Source organism: Pteropus vampyrus, unplaced genomic scaffold (genome assembly GCF_000151845.1).
Source record: "Pteropus vampyrus isolate Shadow unplaced genomic scaffold, Pvam_2.0 Scaffold105, whole genome shotgun sequence".
Lineage (NCBI taxonomy): Eukaryota > Metazoa > Chordata > Mammalia > Chiroptera > Pteropodidae > Pteropus > Pteropus vampyrus.
In genome coordinates this window covers 1,850,444-1,857,442 of record NW_011888886.1, presented here as the reverse complement: position 1 = coordinate 1,857,442, position 6,999 = coordinate 1,850,444, and positions in this window count along the sequence as shown.

The window sequence follows — 6,999 nt, the reverse complement described above, 5'->3', positions numbered from 1 at the left end:
CCAGTTACTGTGCTGAGAAATGTCACGCTTAGCTGTTCGTAGGAGAGGAAGGAGTAGTTGATAAGAATAAAGAATGTAGAGTGCGGGACCTGGGAGCCCATCTCTCAAATTTGGTGTCGACACTATAGTTTTGTGCAGAAAATCCCTTGCTTTGATGAGTTTGTAATAGAGTGATATATTTTTATCTCCCATACTGTACTAGTTTTCTCGGGCTGCTGTAACAAAGTACCGCAAACTGGGTGGCTTCATACAACAGAAATTTATTGTCCCAGGGTTCTAGAAGCCGGAAGTGCAAGAAGCATCGCTCCTCACCTTCCCATGGCATTCTGTGGGCACGTCTCTGTGTCCCAACTTCCCCTTCTCATAAGGACACCAGCCATACTGGAATAGGGCCCGTTCTAGCGATGTCATCTTAACTTCTTATTGTATCCGTAATGACCCTACCACCACCTAAGGGCACATGCAGAGGTGCTGGGGTTAGGACTTTGCATTAGTTTGCCTAGCTGCCATGACAAAATACCACCGGCTGGGCGCCTCAAACAATAGACATGTATCCTCTCACGGTTCTGGAGGCTGGAAGTCCAAGATCAAGGTGTTGGCAGGTTTAGTTTCGCCTGAGGCCTCTCTACTGGGCTTGCAGGTGGCCTTCTTTGCTTGTGTCCTCACCTGGTCTTTCCTTTACGCACCCATCCGTGCTGTCTCTCTTTGTGTCCCAATCTCTTCTTATAAGGACACCAGCCAGATTGGATTAGGACCCCGCCTAACAGCCTCCTTTTAACTTATTCACCTCTTTAAAGGCCCTATCTCCAAATACAGCCACATATACCCACAGGTATTGGGTGTTGGAGCTTAAACATATACATTTTTTTTATCTTAATGTTCTTTTTTTTTTATTCTTTATTTATATTTTTATTTTGGTGACATCATTTAACGAAATCCGGTAAGTTTCAGGTATACAAAAAAAATATGCATTTGATGTATAAGTTAGCTCATAATAAACTTGACAAATCTTTTTTGGGAGATGCAGTTCAACCCACAACAAATACAATGCAGCACAGTTTCTTTTTTCCTACTGGCCTCACACCTTTTCTCGGCTCCCATCCTGTGCCAGGCACTGTGCTGGATACTGGGAATACGAGGAGAGGCCGAGAACCAAAGCGGGGTCCCTCCAGGAGCCCCAGGGGGCAAACCAGTCACCAGACGGGAGGTCCAAACTGCAAGAGCCCAGAGGGGACCGAACTAGCTCCGCTGGGCAGGGGAGGGAGGCTGGCAGGAATCAGCAGAGCGGGCGGGGCCATGAGGTGCGTCTCAGCCCCCTTGGGTGCCCTTGGAGGCAGGGATCAGGGATCAGGACGCCTGGCCCTGGGTCATAGCCCCTCTCTCTGCTCCATTTCCTCAGGGAGGGACGAATGAATGAACAGATGTAGTGAGAAACCAGGAATCGTGTCAACCAATCAGCACGTCCCAAACAACTGTGCACCAGACGCTTCACTCCTTTGGTTTCTGGTTTTTTTCAGTGTCACATCTGCTCTTTGTTGTCTCTAAAGTTTTCTTTTTACAGCTTCATTGACATATAATTGGTATTTAATAAACCGCACATACACAGAGTATATAATTTGGTGAGTTTGACAGATGCCTGCATCTGTGAATCCGTCAGCACCAAAATTTCCTCTCGTCCCCGGTCACCCTTCCCTCTCGCCCCTCCCCGCAGGTGCGTCTCCAGGCAGCCACTGATCTTCATCTGTCCCTATAGATGAGTTTGCATTTTCGAGGATTTTCTTATAGATGGAATTAGGGGGCGGGTATTCTCCTTTTGTCTGGGGATGTTTAGGTGGCGGTTAACTCTTTGAGAAGGTGCCAAGTTGTTTTTCAAGGTGTTGGCAGCACCACGGTCCGTTCCCACCGCAGGCAGCGTGTGAGATTTCCAGTCGCTCACATCCCTGCCGGCTTGATGTCCTCAGTCTTTTGACTCTGAGCCATCCCAGTGGCTGAGCGGACGTATCTCATTGTGCATAATTGGCACTTCCCTGATGACTCAGGAGTCTGAGAAGATGCTTCATTTGTATCGTCTGGTCCGACCCCCACAGCTTCTCTGTGAGGTCAGTGGCTTCACCCCATTACTCAGGAGGAAACTCCGGATTGGGGCCCTTGGGTCCTTGCCCGAGCTCACTCCGCTGGACAGTAGACCCAGTCCCTATTGCTCAAGTTCTTGTTTCCTGAGCTGGCAAGTGCTCTGTGACCCCCATTAACTCCGAGCCGCTGCTGCGCCTCCTGTCGGGGCCAGAGCTCATGATCTTCTGGAAAGGGATCTGTCTGAGGTGGAGAAGAGTCAGCCAAGGCCTTCCTGTGTCCGGGACTCCAGTCCACAAAGACAACGCATGTGTCATCCTTTAGCCCAGAGCCGGCAAGCTGCCCTTCCCTTTGACACCCGCCCCCTCTCGCCACTTCCTGTGAGAGCCACCTCCACCTGGGGTTTCCCCTCATCTCCGGAGAGGAAGTGCTCCCTCCCTGCTCCTAATTTCCTCAGAACTCACCCTCCCCACAAAGGGCGACGTCCTGGAGCTCACGCCTGGCTGGCTGCGGGCAAACAGGCCTGCCAGCCACCTCGGGCCGGACCCAGGTTTCTTCAGAGTGTAGAAAGGTCTCCTCAGCTGGCTGTGTCCACCTCGGACACACCTCAGATTCAGCTGGTGGCGGAATGTCCTCTGAACCGGGGGGAGGGAGGCACGTGATGGTCAAAAGGAGATAGCAGCCCCCAGTTGTCCCTTAGATACCCCCCCACCACACGCGCGCGCGCGCGCACACACACACACACACACACACACACACACACAACTGATTTGTTTCTCAGCCCAGGCCACATCCCTTCACACATAAACCAGACCCCAAAGCAGCACAGTTGACATCTCTGAGATAAGCTGATCTCTCACACCTCACAATGGTCAAAATTTGGTTTCTCAGCCAAGTTGGTCTCCACCACCACTGTGACCTTTCAGGAACCTGCCTCCTCTTCCTCCCCACCCATCCCTTACGCACACCATCCCACTCTGGCCTGGGGCCATAGTTATCTGTGAAAGGTCACCATCCTGCCCCCGCCCTTGCCTGAGATCTCTTCCAGAGTCTTCTCTCTCTGGGTCTCAGTTCTTACCTGGACCGGTCGAGGTGCGGAGAGAGGGCCCCGGGAACTTGCAGGCAGCTGGGCCTGAGTTCCGGTTTTGAACCCTGTTCCCCTGTGTAACCCTGGCCAGTTACCCAAATCTCTGAAACTCGGTTTATTTGTCTGGATAATGGGCATAAGAAAGCCTTTCTGAAATTCTGATCTGACGAATAAATTAAAAGAGAAATAGTATATGAAGAGCCATTACCTACATACGTTGTCTCCCACCTGTGCCCCCTTCCTTGTGCCCCACCCCAGTCCCTGGGCCAAGGGGAGGAAAGGGCTGTGGGACAGTCGTTCCTGACACAGGGAGGGCCTTGAGCTAACGAGGGGGCTGAGGGAGGTGGTCGTGAGAGCTGGGCCTGGAGCGAGCCCCAGACAGCGATGGGCCTCCAATGTCGTGCTGGGGGTCTGACCTTGAGGCTGCCGGAGTTGGACTAAACAGGCCGTTGGACCAAGAAGACTCTGGCTCCCCTTCCTCCTCCTCTACTCCAGTTAGAGTGGGAGGGGTGGAAGTCACTGCCACTGGACCACCAGAAATCAGGGAGGGATCAGGCGAGTTCCCAGGTGCTGAAAACGGCTGACTTCTCTAGGAGTTTTGGAGCTGCTCTGTCTAACAGCAGTGTGGCACCTCCAGTCCCCACCTTGCCCCAGAGCTGAGCCGTGAGAATCACAAAGTCACAGAAACCACAATCCATCCTCAACCACGCGGTCCTCGAGCGGCCTTGACCCTCCACCTTGAATGAGTCTCAGCTTTGTCGCCAGTGCCCCACCTACGTGGCCCGGTTAAAGCCAACATTCTAGGCCATTAGGGGTCGGCCCAGGCAAACCCAGCCTCAGTGCCCACTTTTCTCCCTGGATTTCTTGACTTTCAGCCTCCAACCATTTTTCTGTCTTTCTGATGGCTTGGCCCTGCATTTTCCTCCAGTAATTTTCTCCAGCCTTCGTACACATTCTGTACATCAGACACCTCTGTTTCCTTTAAAGTAAGTGGTCCAAGGTGAAAGACTAATCCCAAGACTAGCAGGCCAACGGTGATCAGAAGGGCTTCTTCTTCTGAACGTGCCATGTGCCCCTCCCCAGCCAGGGCCTGGCCCCCCTGGAGGCTGGAGGATCCCAGGGCAATAAGAGGGAGACTCATAAGAAGGACACACAGAGCCAAGCACCCAATAGGGGGCTTTGTCTATTCGCTAAGAAGGGTTGGGACCAGTTGCCAATCCAAGAGATCTGGGAAGCCGGGGCACCGAGCCGGGCGTTGGGGTGTCAGGGGGCCGAGTAAGGAGCTGCATGGGAGTGATGTGTCAGGAGTAGCAGGCGGCAGTCCTGTGCACACATCAGGAGGGGTGCTGTCTGCTGAGACCGACTCCCTCTGCGCATCTGCATGAGAGGGCCAGCCTCGGTCACACAGGAGCAGAGATTGTCACACAAGCTGCTTCCCTAAGTAGATCTAGGACACTAAACCCAGCTGGGGGACTGGGGTGGTCTACCAGTGCTGAGCTGGAACCGAAATAGGGAGTTGGGGTCCAAAAAAGAAAGCCTTGGTTTCCTGGGGTCCCAGTGTTCCTGAGATAAACTCTCTGTCACCAAAGTGTGAGAATAGTTGCAACTTGAACTAGAAGGGCTGCTGGGAGCAAGAAGGAAGGAAAGCTCGCCCCTCTCCAGAAGCCAGAATCAGAAGGATCTGAAACGCGAGAAACTCTCAGTGACAAGAGCCACCGCGGTAAGGTCCCCCAACAGCCACGAAGTTGGCGGTGGGAGCCTATGTCTTGTCCTGGGCTCGAGGGAGCCTTCCTAGGAGCACAGGAGAAGACGGTGTGCTGAAAGTCCCATGACAGCAGCCTTGACATTTCCCAGCCCGTGGGGACGACCCAGGCCAGCCCCGAACTCTGCTTGCCCGCATTCGAAGCTGCAGAGACGTTTCTGGCAGACTCAGCCCTCCAAGGAGTTCCAAAGCTTCATTTCTCTTCAAGGCAAGGAAGGAAAAATGTGACACATCCCTGTCCCGTGCCCCATATTTTCACTCCATCAACCAATTTGTTTATAACGGATAATACGGTAAAAATGTGACTGACTCCAAAAGGAGAAAATGAGATTTCCTTAAATCCCTTTTTATTCCTGGCACTGAAAAAACTCAAACCAAGTGCCATTCACTGAGGAAATATTCTACTAACTTCTCTGGGAAGAGCAAAGTACTGGAGGTGACTATCCAGCAATGGGCCCTTGGGGACTGGGTATCATCCAAGGAAAATCAGAAAATACCAAAGATTCTGGAATCTTAAGACCAGACTGTTCCCTGAGCCATCCAGTTCAAACCCCTCTCCTGCCATGTGGAAAAAAGAAATCAAATTTCTCAGTGAACCCAAGTCACTCGGAGGCATCTAGCCCAACCCTCCCATTTTGCAGCCAAGGACACTGAGGCCAACTCAGCCAGTAAAACAATTGGCCCCGAGCCCCCGAGCAGCCTGCGGCAAAGTGCCTGCCACCCAGTCTCCGAGTCAATCCCCTTTCTTCTTCTTCACGTCCCACCCCCAAATGACCGACCTTCCTGCATCATTGAGAAATCGACCCACAAATGCCAGTGTAACATGCAGACAGCATCTCAGACTGTCGCCACCTCCAAAACAACCCGCTCAGTCCTCGGGTGAACTTTTCCATGTTTTCGAAACTCGGCATCGATGCAACAGTCTCACGACATCAGAATTATATGTTTGCAAGAGCAGCTCTTGTAAAACATGCAATTTTGAGAAGCACGTTGGTCGGGAGCTTCAACGATGACTCCTCCCCAACGAGGAGAACGGAGTTTGGCTCCAGGCGAGGCGAAGTTTTTAAACCTTCATGACCAATTTGCATAAACACCCTCATTAAAAACGAAAAATGAAAAAAGAAAGCCCGGGCTTCCGATGACAGGCTCGGCTTTAACACAAGCCTCACTGAATTTCAGCTCTAATTGAACTGTTTCTCTTTTCCAAAGGTGGGTTTCCAAAAGTCTTCTCGCTATATATCAACCTCCTGCAGACACGAGGATGCAGATTTCTGGAGCCAAAGCTGGTTCTCCACCAGCTGCAAGTCTCAGATTTACTCTTAGATCACTGGAGATCTGATGCGGGCCCCTGGAGCAGAATCCAGCCACAGCTGATGGCTCCCAGGCGAGGAAGAGCAAGGCCCACCGAGGACTTGCCTGGGCTGCCCGGGGTGAGATCGGGGACACGGCGGCTGATGATGAAATGCTGATGCTTTGAGCCTCTCCAGGAATGAGCTGAACAGATTTGGCAAAAGACAGGAGAAAGAACTCGTTCGTTGGATTTCATGCAGACTTAAGTTCAAATTATTGGGCACGGCCCGTTTACTGGCCTGTGACCGTGGACACGTCACTGTCACTTATCCTCCCGAGAACTCCTGTGGCTCCTCTATCCGGTGGCACTAACGGTGTGCACTACAGGTGTGTTGTAATCATGGGGATTATGGAGACCTTGCCTTGTGGGGAGCAGACAGTGCGATTTGGGGGCGAGCAGGGTGGCTAAAACTCTCAAAGTCTAGAAATTAGTGAATTCTGCTATGGATTCCAAACTTGCTCATTATTTAATCTGAATTCTGCTCCGAAAGTATCTGAGTGTGGTGTCTTCCCCTCCCAATTAGCATCGCCATGACATGGACCAAGTGTCAGGCTCTTTTCAAGAGTCTTTTGGGGGGAGGGCGTGGGAAAGGGGAGTAGCAGTGTACTGGATTAGAAAGAGCATTGAACTCGGGTCTGAACAGCAGGCGTGAGACCCGCTCTGGTCTTCATACCTGTGTCACTGCCGCCCAGACGTTTCCCACCCCTGGGGCTAGGACAGTGGTCCTCA